Source organism: Epargyreus clarus, unplaced genomic scaffold, assembly GCF_041222505.1.
Source record: "Epargyreus clarus isolate Ecla_fem2 unplaced genomic scaffold, WU_Ecla_fem_2.2 ptg000007l, whole genome shotgun sequence".
Taxonomy (NCBI): domain Eukaryota; kingdom Metazoa; phylum Arthropoda; class Insecta; order Lepidoptera; family Hesperiidae; genus Epargyreus; species Epargyreus clarus.
This window is the reverse complement of record NW_027332215.1, coordinates 18067494-18079520: the sequence shown is the minus strand read 5'-3', so window position 1 is coordinate 18079520 and position 12027 is coordinate 18067494. Positions and strand designations below refer to the sequence as shown.

The 12027-nt window shown below is 34.1% G+C and overlaps 1 non-coding gene across 1 annotated transcript; it reads right to left on the bottom strand.

The window, feature by feature from the left end:
* Positions 1-8607: 8607 nt before the first annotated feature.
* Positions 8608-8679, bottom strand: TRNAE-UUC (transfer RNA glutamic acid (anticodon UUC)). The gene has a single exon. It is a non-coding gene; the product is annotated as a tRNA-Glu (tRNA).
* Positions 8680-12027: the final 3348 nt, after the last annotated feature.

Below are 12027 nucleotides of genomic sequence, written 5' to 3'. Positions count from 1 at the left end.
GACTCACGTGGGATAATTACTTCAGAACAACTTATTGCCAACTTGCAAGAATTCTTGGATTTCCCTATTCCAGCCCATTTCTGACTGATGTATGACATGTGTATGTTTATAAACTTAAACTGTTTGTGATCCTTCTAAACTACTATACTTATCGGGAATACTGTTTTAATACAGACATACAAGAGGACGAAATAATGAAGCCACCTTCAGTAGTACCTACTCGTTAATTGTAAACTGCTTTTAGTTTTTTTAGGAGAATCAGACTAAGAAAAATATACAGTAAAACTAGGGGTGGTCTAGTGGTAGACAGAATGGAGGAATTAAAGAAATGAACCATGTGATCTAATTTGTAACTATCGCATGATTAAATTAATTCCAGCACCCTAAAGTTCAGCGGTTTCCCTTTGCGTTCAACTCTGGCACAGCAACACTACTTATTTAGCCAGACAGTCATCTCGATACATAATATAAAATGTATGTGTAATCTCCTTTTGATTTCCTTTCTTTTGATGCCCTACTCGATAGGTTCGGTTAATTTCTTTTTAAATTTTGTTACTATTTCGCGCCAAAAATCCGCCATTTTGATTTTTTTCCTAACACTTGTCTAAGGACACTCGGGACATTCAGACAAATATAATGACACCTTAACTGTTGAAATTCGTCCAACTGTTTGTTAGATCCGTATGAAATAAACAAAGACAAACATACAAGATACGCGCGAAAAACATAATCCTTGCTTGGCAGTCGGGTAATTAAAACGACGGGCTCCATCCATCCGGCTCCATGGCTATTTTGGCTTCTAGCACGCTGTGTCATTTGGGGGCTAACTCGAAGTCATTCAAGTTCCCCGCTAGCAGTTGATGAAGGGGTTTCTCACACTCTCAAAGGTGTGGTGAACGCCAGCGTTTCACAAGTGTGTTTAGCTCCTATGGAACTTTAAAGACTGCCAAAATGCATAGTAAACATAATAAACGGTAATAATAAAATTATGGACAGTATAAACACTTAATCAAGTATTATAATAAAAATTAAAATATAATAGTTGATCGTTACATATTATTGTAATAGGTTGAATGTAGTTTTTAGTTAGCAGAATGTTGTTTTTTTCTCATAAATTCATTAAATATCCGTCTGCTGCTCTCCATTTAATAACGAAACAAAGACGGAGTTCATGATCAAGTTTTTAAAATTCCTATTTTTTCTGAACAAGTAATTACATTTATTAATATATTTATATACGATGATAAATTAATAAAGGAAATATATTTAATGGAATAAAATACAAAATAATTCACAATGTTCTATTCGACGAACATTGCTCCGTTGCTTCCAAATATGCGTCATGTTCTGAAATAATTTATGAAACATAAAATTACAGATTTTTATTATTAGGGAATTCTAAAAATGTTTTGACTACTTTCACATAAATCGATCGTGTATTACGCAAAATATTAACAAAAGTTATTTCCAATGCTCGCAACGAAATTTTGAATCCACATTTGTACTAGGGAGGCATGATACACGAAGAGATGAACGCTCCATTCTGTGTGGACAAGACCTGTGTATACATTTTATAGAGGCGGTATATTAGCCCCGCAATGGTACCAGGGCAACAGAGTCTCGTGGATATCATCTATCGGAAAACACGAGGGGGGACAAATTCAGAGGGTGGGGTTGGTGGCATCGAACATGCCGGCAGGGTTGCATATTTGTGGGGAATTCCCCGATTTGCGGGAATATCCAACTCAAGCGGGGATTAGTGTGAGAATTGGTTCTGTTTGGGAAATATGTAAGGAATTTGACATATTAACATTTTATAGTTAATAAGTATGAGTAATAATCAATTCTCGATTTTACTCAAGGACAAGCCGATTAAAGCTTGAACTAGAATAACTCGTTAGGACTTTATCTGCAAACTACTTGGAAATGAGGTACGTTAATCCTTGGATGATATAGAAGAAATGTACATATAGGAATAAAAGCTTTCAGGAGGCATGGCAGATTAAAAAAAGGAAAAATGTACCCTGTATAGCTATCTAGAGTTGATTGAATCTACTCTACAAAATATGTGTATGTAATATTAGATAACTTTGCAAAAACTATTTGAACATTTAATACGTACAACGAACTTGCGAAAACTTCCATCTTGTTTTTCCACCGAAAAACGCGCCGAAAAACTACTTGTCTAGATGACAGCTAGTGCTGGTCATTAACAGTAGTGATGTGTCTAACAGTAATTAATGTCCATCATTAGTTTAATAACAAAATAAACGCCTATTTAATAATCAAGTTTTAAAAATTGGTATCTTTTTCTGAACGATTCACTACATAATTTACCTTATAATGGAAACAGTCACAAGCTGAATTTCCTTACATGCAAATAGTGATATTTTATATCTCCGAGGCCCACCACCGCAGATACTTGACGTATTTCATGCGGTACAACAAAAATCATGTATAGGTATAATAACCACATCTTGATAAAGTCCTACCGTTTTTTACATTTTGCTTACACATAGACAGTAACGTCAAAGTTTTTATTATTTTCTTCTTCTCCATTATAATATATAGTTATAGAAATTCTTTTGTTGGAAGGCAAAAATGGGCTCCTCTTCTGATTTCAACCTATAGTATTTCTTCCGCCTCATTTTACCCGCTTATATCATTTTCATGGACTTCTGCACTATGTTCCTCGGTCCCGTGTTCGGTTGAACCTGTTCGTCTAGCTCAGTAACTACGTGTAACAGCTGGTTTTTGGTGTGTCCTGCGAGCTTCTTCCAGCTCACCTAGAGGGGAGGTCACAAATGGCGGAGCGGGCGGGGAGTAAATGAAATAAAAATAAAAAACGTAAAAACTCATACTAAGGGTAGGTACAGGTCCCAAAAAAGCCGCTTTATCGAAATGCAACAATTTACATTTTTTTAAATCAGTCACTGATAAAAGTCACTAATGTGTGCACTTTTATAGAAAGCAATGTGTTAATTTTTTGCGGTTTCAGACTTTCAGTTAAATGCGGTCCGTTTAATCGTAGTGGGAGCTAAGTTTTAGGTCTGACAATACTGGGATAGTCAGGTTTACTTCTTGCTTGGCGGAACGGTCCACATACTGGTCTGACGCGCAGAGGGTTCCGGGTTCGATCCCCGAACAAACCGATACCTGAAAGATGAATTTAGATTGATTACTGTCCTGGGGTCTGGGTGTTTATCGACAATACAACTGGAATTGTTGTAAGTACATTTTTTCACTCACAATAGAGCAATTCAATGGTTAAATATTATTTCGCATATTGTAGCGCCATCTGTGTGGTGGTGGTAGAGTTGTGTTCATGCAGAGCTAGACCTTCGTACACGTCGCTAGAAGTGTTATGCCTGCACGACAGGTAGCAGAAAATGCTATGAAGCATATTTTACTATGATCCTTTTTTCTTTCAAAATAGTACCATAATAAATTGAGAAAAAATATGTTAAATACAAAAAAGTGACTATTTACTAGGCTCAATACTCTTGTCATGTCAAATTTCAGCGTAACATTTTTTTATCCGAATTTTGAAAGTATCCTCAGCGAAGCCTTACCAAAAATAAACTTGAAACAGCTACGTAAGGTAATCGCCAATTATGTGTATGTTTATAAGTCCGTAGGCCGAAAACATTTCCGCTCGGGCAGACAATCCAATATAACTCTCCGATAACTTTTCTTCGGCCGACGTAAAGAATTCGTTTCAACACATCGATGGGTTGCTGGTTGAAGGGAATGTGGAAGATTAAAAACTCGATTGCATAAAATGGTTTTAAGCGACTTCCCAAAAGAAAGAGGTTATTTTGAAGTATTATGATACTGATTTGTAAGTTGTAGAGATAAACGATGTGCCCTATGCTTATCTTCTTCTTAAAACAGCAGTGGAATTTTGTACTTGTCATGTCCATTTATACTTATATACCTAGTGAAGTTTCATTGAAATAGTAGTTTTTAGGATAATTACTTATTTAACTAAAGAATATCTGTGAATCAAGACTATAGTCAGTATTTTTCGAGGATGGGGTAAAGAGAATCGAGCACGATACAGCGATGCTCTGCATGGTTTTATAAATGTAGCGCACAGCTACGACAGTGGCGCCGCTACGCAATCGGTACCGGCCAAAATTATTTGAACATTTTGATAACAAAATATTTCTTATGTTATTAAAGTTTTAAATAGTGCAAATGTACACTGAATTTCATTAGGAACTTTATTAAAAAAAAAAAACATAAAAAACAACGCCGATTCGCCGAGCGATCGTGGCAGGACTCGAACCTGCACTCTTCGGATTGAAGCCCGACGCCTTATCCATTAGGCCACACGATCATTACAAATATATTTCAAATTTAAGATGACAAGAGTTCAAACTTTAGTATCACATAAGTCCAGTGCGTTGCAAATATTCATAAAATACTAGCTGACCCGGCAAACGTTATGTTGCCATATAAATAAATAAATGTTAAGGGTGAACAACCCTTATCACTTAGGGGTAACACTTTGGCTGTAACATATACATATAATCATAGTTTTGAACATGTACCAAACTATGATTATATATTTTTGTTAAAAAATAACAATAAGTGGCCAAGTGCGAGTCGAACTCGCACACGAAGGGTTCCGTACCACGTATTTATTTTTATTATTAGTATTTTTTATCATAGTAGGAAGTAGCTTCATTAGTAGGTATATGAATTTTTAAAATATAAAGTGGTGAATATTAACTACATTTCGCCAATATTAGATCCATATTCCTGCTCTCTCTCTAAATATACAATAATTACATCATCATCATTATCATCATTATCATCATCATCAACCCATAATTAGTCCACAGCTGGGCACAGGTCTCCTCTCAGAGTGAGAAGGATTAGGCTGTAGTCTATACCGTGCTGTTCAAGTGCACGAACAGTCGTGAATATGCCACAGTGACGAGCGGGTGATGTGACGGTTTTCGACAATAACACATCCAGATATATATCTTTTTAATTTTTATGTTAATACTAGATACTTAATCTACTGGGTACTATACTACTACTAGGTAAATTTCAACTAAAACAAAATGTCAGTCAACCTGTCGCCTACTAGGGACCCACATATTATATCATGTTTTTTTTTAAATTGTTTTAAGTAAATTAATCTGTAAAAAGTTATTCATAAAAGTGTAAATAATTAGATTTAACTTATAACATGGTTGTGTACTGTACAGGTTGTATTAATAATACTAGAAATATAGGTAACTAGCTGACCAGGCAAACTTTGTACCGCCTCAAAATCTATTTATTAAATATATTTCATATATAATATAGCCTATGTTACTAGTGGATAATGTAGCTTTCGAATGGTGAAATAACTTTTAAAATCGGTCCAGTAGTTTTTGAGCCTATACCCATTTAATTTCCTTTGTTTTGATACCCTACTCGATAGGTTTAATATTTTTTTAAACGTCTTACTATTTCGCAAAAGAAAAACCACCATTTACGATCTACAAAAGATCTATCCGGTGATTATATAACCTCGTTAGGGGTAAAATTTCATTATTTTTATTTATCCAACAAGCCTGATACAACATTTTATCTGGAGGCACGGCAGTGCCTCCGCCAAGTCGAGCCAAAAGAATAGTTTTTGCTTCAAAATTGACGGTTGTTCAAATGAACTTTTAACCATTATTTTACCCTCTAAGGAGTCTAAGGGGTTGATTTTTCCTTACGAAGTAAGTAAGTTCAATTGTTTAGCCTTTATTAAAAATGTTCATCTTTAATCTAATCGAATCAATACATCACAATCACGACTTCACTGAGACGATAGAAATTGAATTGAAGTGAAAAAGAATTCGTGTTCCGATAACATTAAAAATCAAACTTACTTTTTAGGGTGCCGTTTTTTTACATATGACTACGTTTGGGATGCCGAATATGAATATACATATGAGTAGCTAGCTGTGCCCACGGTTTCATCCGCGTTTAAAAATGTAACTGATGCACATAAAACGAAATTATACTACACTTATCAATTTTTACGAAATAATATTTTTTGGAGGTCATATCAAATGATATATTATATAATATAGAATAATATAAAATTTGCAAGTAATAGTCTGCACGTTTACTAAATAAGTCGGTTCATTTGAAATTGACTATACTGTAGGCTAATTTGCCCAATGCTTACGTAGCTTCCGTGGTGTAATGGTTAGCGCACTCGGCTATGAAGCTGGGAGACGGTGGTTCAAATCCACCCGGGAGCATTAGCAGGTGAACACATTTTTTTTCTTACTTTTTTTTACGTTTTTTTTTCTATTCTTAATAATTTTTGATATGACTTTAAAAAAAATTTACCCTGTTACTTTCAAATTTTGATGTTTTAGTTTTTTTTAATTTTATTCCCTATTTTATTATTTATTATTTTAGCATTGTTTAATAATAGTTTTTTTTTTTTATTTATAACGTAAATTATTCAGGGTGTCCCGTAAGTACTACGACAAACTTGGGGAGAACATAGGTGAGGAAAAAAAAATACCTCAGTAAAAGTGGCACCGTTTTTGCACTATCATTTGTTTTAGATTTTTTAAGAAATTCAGCACTCTTCATCTTCTTTCAGTAACTGCGTGTACAAATTTGGTGATGCAGTGTTTATTTTTTCTGTTAAATACTATCAGATAGTTAGTCTATCATACTGAAATGTAAATTGCTTAGAAGATGTAAAGGAACCATGAAAACAAAACGGGTATTTTTAGATTTTATTTTTTTTACTATTTTTCCCTCAACTTTGACTCGTCGCGGTGAAAAAAAATGTACTGGACGTACATAAGGACGGATAAGTGTACATTGCGCAAAAAAATATGTCGAGTTAATAAAAATTTCAAAAAGGTACCACACTTACTATGTAAAGTTGGAGAAAAAAGTTAAGGCCGTTTTTGCATGAAAGGGACCGAAACCAACTAAAACGTAATGATGGAGTTGTTATTTAAATTGCGGTTTCTACCGACTCACAACGTGTCAGGCAGTACTAAATCACATTATTACCTAATTACACACTTAAAAATATCATTCTTCATTTGTAAAAAAACAAATGAGTAACTAACTAGTAAACAAAGTAATACAATTTATTAAGTCAATTTATACCTACTTTGAATGGTCGGTTCGAAGTGAAACTTCGTACATGTATGTATTTTGAATGACAATACCATAATTTGACATCTTGGAACTGATCTGATGATGAAGCCAGCAGGTGCATGGTTCATTTCTTAGTAAATCACTCGAGTTTGGGCTAAATTTGGCTATTCGTAAGTATAGTATAGTTCGATTTTTTTGGTTCAATGTTTCAAATCATACGAAACGGACGTTTTGTTCTCCAAGAATTTATATTTTGATGTCCGACTTAGTTAAGGTTATTTTTAGGGCCATTATAATAGATTTAACTTGCTATGGGCGGAGTTACGTTTAATACAGATGTAAAGTTGAAAATTTGTGAGAATGACTTTTTCGAGTCAAAGCCGAGTGATTACTAAACAAAGAGATATAGAAAATCATATTTAACGTTAAAACGAGGTTGTAAACAACAAACCATAAGAATTTACTATTTAATCTATCTATTTTGATTAAAAAATAAATCCTAAAAACGGCGGTAACTTATTTGTCAAACTATTACTTTCTCATACTAAGCCATATGTCATGGTCATAACATCGAATAATTAGTTGATTAACCAACAAATTCTTCAATGGTATGACTTATGTATGTTTCTAAAGAATTATACAAAAAATCATTTGTTATGTATAATCCTTGAGGATTAGTATGGCAATGTATGGAAAAATATGTATTTTCTTTAAAATTTTCCTTTTCCTTCAATTTGTCACATAACATTACTTCCCAGAATTTGATCATTATAAGCGACCACAGACCTATATCTAGGTCTGTGTAAGCGAAACTATCAGATATTGGAATCATATAAATGTGTATTTTTTTTTCAAAATGAACTCGTTCGATTCCCGGCTAATGAAAAAGATATTTAAAAAAAACTAATGATGTAGTTTTAGTTTTTATCAAAATCGGCCTCGTAACTCCTTTTAGCATTTTTCGCTAATCCTTATAGTTTCGGATTTGGCCCTGTCGGCCTATTTGAAGAATTCACTCTGTATATAGAACTACAAATACATGTATATTGCGATTACAATAAAGTAATTGAACCGTTAAATATTACTTCGCAAATTGTAGCGCCATCTGTCTGGTGGTGGTGGAGTATTGTTCATGCAGAGCTAGACCTTCGTACACGTCGCTAGGAGTTTCATGTCCTCACGACAGATAGCGGGGAATACGATGAAGCATATTTTTTATATTTCATTAAGGTTTAAACTTACGTTGCTGCATCAAATATCAAATAAAAATCACCCTTCCTTCCACTTACCTATAAACAATTACTTTTATACTATATATTTGTTTATTATTATAGGTTGCACCAAAATGAACTGATTTCTGTATAAAGCGAAAATTTATATTCATATTTATGTTATCATCACTTATACCTAAACTTTACATACATTTGTAATATGTTTTGTTTATCGTATCGAAAAAAAAGCAAATTACGTAGAAATGCAGAACTCCCGTACCGGGAATCGAACCCGAGCCTCCTGGGTGAAAGCCAGGTATCCTAGCCACTAGACCATACGGGATATGAGTAAACTGAGTAATTTAAGCTTCATATAGTATATTTATTCGGGGCATTTTCATTTCAACCTTTATCTTTGTTTTCGATAAAGCTAGGATCCTGAATATTCAGTGATCGTGAGGCCACAGCATAACGAGATATATTCCCAAATATCTTTAATTTTAAATGTCAGTGTGTAAATTCCTTAATAGTAGCACATTAAAAAACGAAGAGTTACTAAAGTACCCTTAAATTTCAAAATTTGAAAACTTTCCTTTTAAAACTATAAAGCAATGAAAGACTAAGATGCATCACATTTTTAAGTGTTCCTATAGAGTGGTGGGGGTGGTTACATTACTGTCGTGTGCATCGACCTCCGCAAAAACGCATGCGAACACGCACTGCGGTTGCCTTTTAGCTTAACTTTATTTCAGTATCATCACGGATTTCTGCCGAACAGTACCTACCCTTAGTACATCAGCTCTGATACAGCCACTACGGGCGCTGATTGGACATGTATGGGCAAATACGTAAACAAATACCAAAACAGTCATTTTTGTAAAAACGTAAACACTCATACTAAGGATACAGGTCACAAAAAAACGCGCTAAACATACCGCGATCGAAATGCAACAATTTACGTTTTTTAAATCACTCACTGAAAAAAGTCACAAATGCGTGCAATTGTATAAAAAGCAATGTGTTACATTATTTTGCGGTTTCAAACTTTCGGTTAAACGCGCGCGTTAAATTAAGTGCATAATTAAGTACATTTTTTTGCACTTACAATAGAGCAATTCAATGGTTAAATATTATTTCGCATATTGCAGCGCCATCTGTGTGGTGGTAGTAGAGTTGTGTTCATGCAGAGCTAGACCTTCGTACACGTCGCTAGAAGTGTTATGCCTGCACGACAGGTAGCGGGGAATGCTAAACAAATTAATTAAGAAAAAATGTGTTAAATACAAAAATAGACCGTTCGTTTCCAATCACTCCCGTACCGGGATGCGAACCCGGGCGTCCTGGTGACAGCCAGGTATCCTGGCCACTAGACCATACGAGATATGACTAACGCGATGACGATGTCGATGCGAATCCAAGAAGGATTTCTCTCTGGGAGGCTCGCGTTCGATGCCTGGTACGAGACTTGCGACTATCAATATTTCTTTTTCTATATATTTTGTTGTTTTTAATATAATTTGTAAGGCTTACAAATTATTATCATTAAATTAATTTGCTTAAGATATTATTTGATCTTCCCGACGTGTAGAATATCATACATACGTGTATAAAAATTCACGTTTTCTCTCCAAAATAAGAGACATTTTATAAGTTACTTGCCGAATAAATAAATTACCTATATTGTGTATGAATTAACTAAAAATATTAATTAAGTCGAAAAACATCAAAATATATAATAATAATCTTCAGCTGCTTCATGTAGAGCATTTTATGAAAAAAAATGTCAAAAAAATAGAATTGCAAGTACATTTATTTTGGAATAATAATATAGGAATGTAATAGTAAAATATTATTTCGCAAATTGTAGCGCCATCTGTCAATCTATCAACCGATCAGACGCTTCCCGGGGACTTAGCCCTGGTTGCATTGGTCCCGCGCGCCTGTACTCATGACAGTACTCCGTGTTATCCTCCTTGAACCGGTCGAGGTTGCTCTCGAGGTCGTCCTCGAACTGCGGCTGCATGGTCAGCAGCTGCACGTGCGACGCGAGCGCGGTGGCCTGCAGCTGCTGCCAGCTGTACTGCAGGTTGTCCTCCTGCTCCATGTCTTGCTTGCTCACGGGCAGCTCGTACCGCGTTGTCACGTTGAAGGCTTCCTGCAAGGCGAGGAGACACTTTACATTCTATTATATAGAAGGTAATAGAAACCCTTGTGGCTCAAACCTGCCACACCACCACACTATTTCTACCTAAAAATAGGAGTGTTAAACGCTAGAAATCTTACTTGTTAATAATTTGTTACTAAGTATTTTTAGAGATTTAACTTACAAAACACAATTAATATTGTTGGGAATAGGCCACAGGAGAACGAGAAAATAAACTATGAAATATAATAAAATAAAATTCACTCCAAAAAGATACTTTTTATTATATCGAATCATTGACAAGAATGACAAATCAGAAGAAGAAAAATATATGTTTTTCAGCTGCCAGCTTTATCATATACAACCTTCTTGAATATTATACATTATGAGAGGCTTGGGTTTTTGCTATATTCCAACAGCCTCCCTCAAAAATTCAAGTATAAAACAATTTATAAATACGTTCCTTGCAGAACACTTTTTGAATGTCATTACATCTACCACCACTTCACTAGGTGTTTCGTTATGGAGAAGAAGCGGCGAAAGAAACTCCATAATACACATCTTTTTAAAATAAATATAAATGTTTTTACAATGGCAAACTTAACCATGGCACATGTGGAGCTGAAGATACTTCAGACCACATCGTTTTATCAGTCAAATATACAAAGAAAACTTCAAACAAAACCTTATACTCATATTCTGCTTTAGCTGATGAGACTGCGACAGTAGCCACATTGTTTTCGTGTGTTTCACGAAATTATGCAGTTTTAATTACTTTGAACAAATAGTTTCTAATACTATGTTTGTGGGTCTCGTCGCTTTCTCAGTTCCTCAGTCAGAGTCCACATAAGCAATAATTAACTATTTATAATTACAGCTTTCATTGATTAGGTTTAACTATTCATATCTTTTACATAACATTAAAAGATGAATTAAACATTTACACATTTAAGACCAAAATCTGGATGCGTACAAAAAATATTGCGTACATTTACTTTTACATTTCTTTACAATACTACTTTTATTTGACTCTACAATGTGCACCATGGTATAAGTCAGAATTTATTACTGATTAATTTATAAGAAAAAGTGATCAGGATAAAATACAATTATAGAATCTTTTTAACACATTTTACACATTAGTAGATTGATTTAGTGATATTGTATTTGCTATTCTTTCAACATCTATATCAATATTTTTTTTTTTTTGTATTAGTAATATAAATTATTTGCATTAACATGTTTTTGCAAACTTATAATCCTTATTTTGTTGATATTATTAAACCATCTACATACATAGGACTATACATTTATTCTTATCCATATTATTTTATCTTATATAGGTATATTTAAACATTTATCTACATGCATCTATCCGCATGAGAATGTACCTTTAAGAGTTTTTATACCCTATATTTAAGTATAACATGAAGACGTTCGAACCAAAGCCGATATGTCTGTTTTAAGCCCTTAAAGCTTTTATTTACTTTACTGACTTTATTATCTTTAGGCAAATATACCTTCTGGTACTACCATATAAATATTATC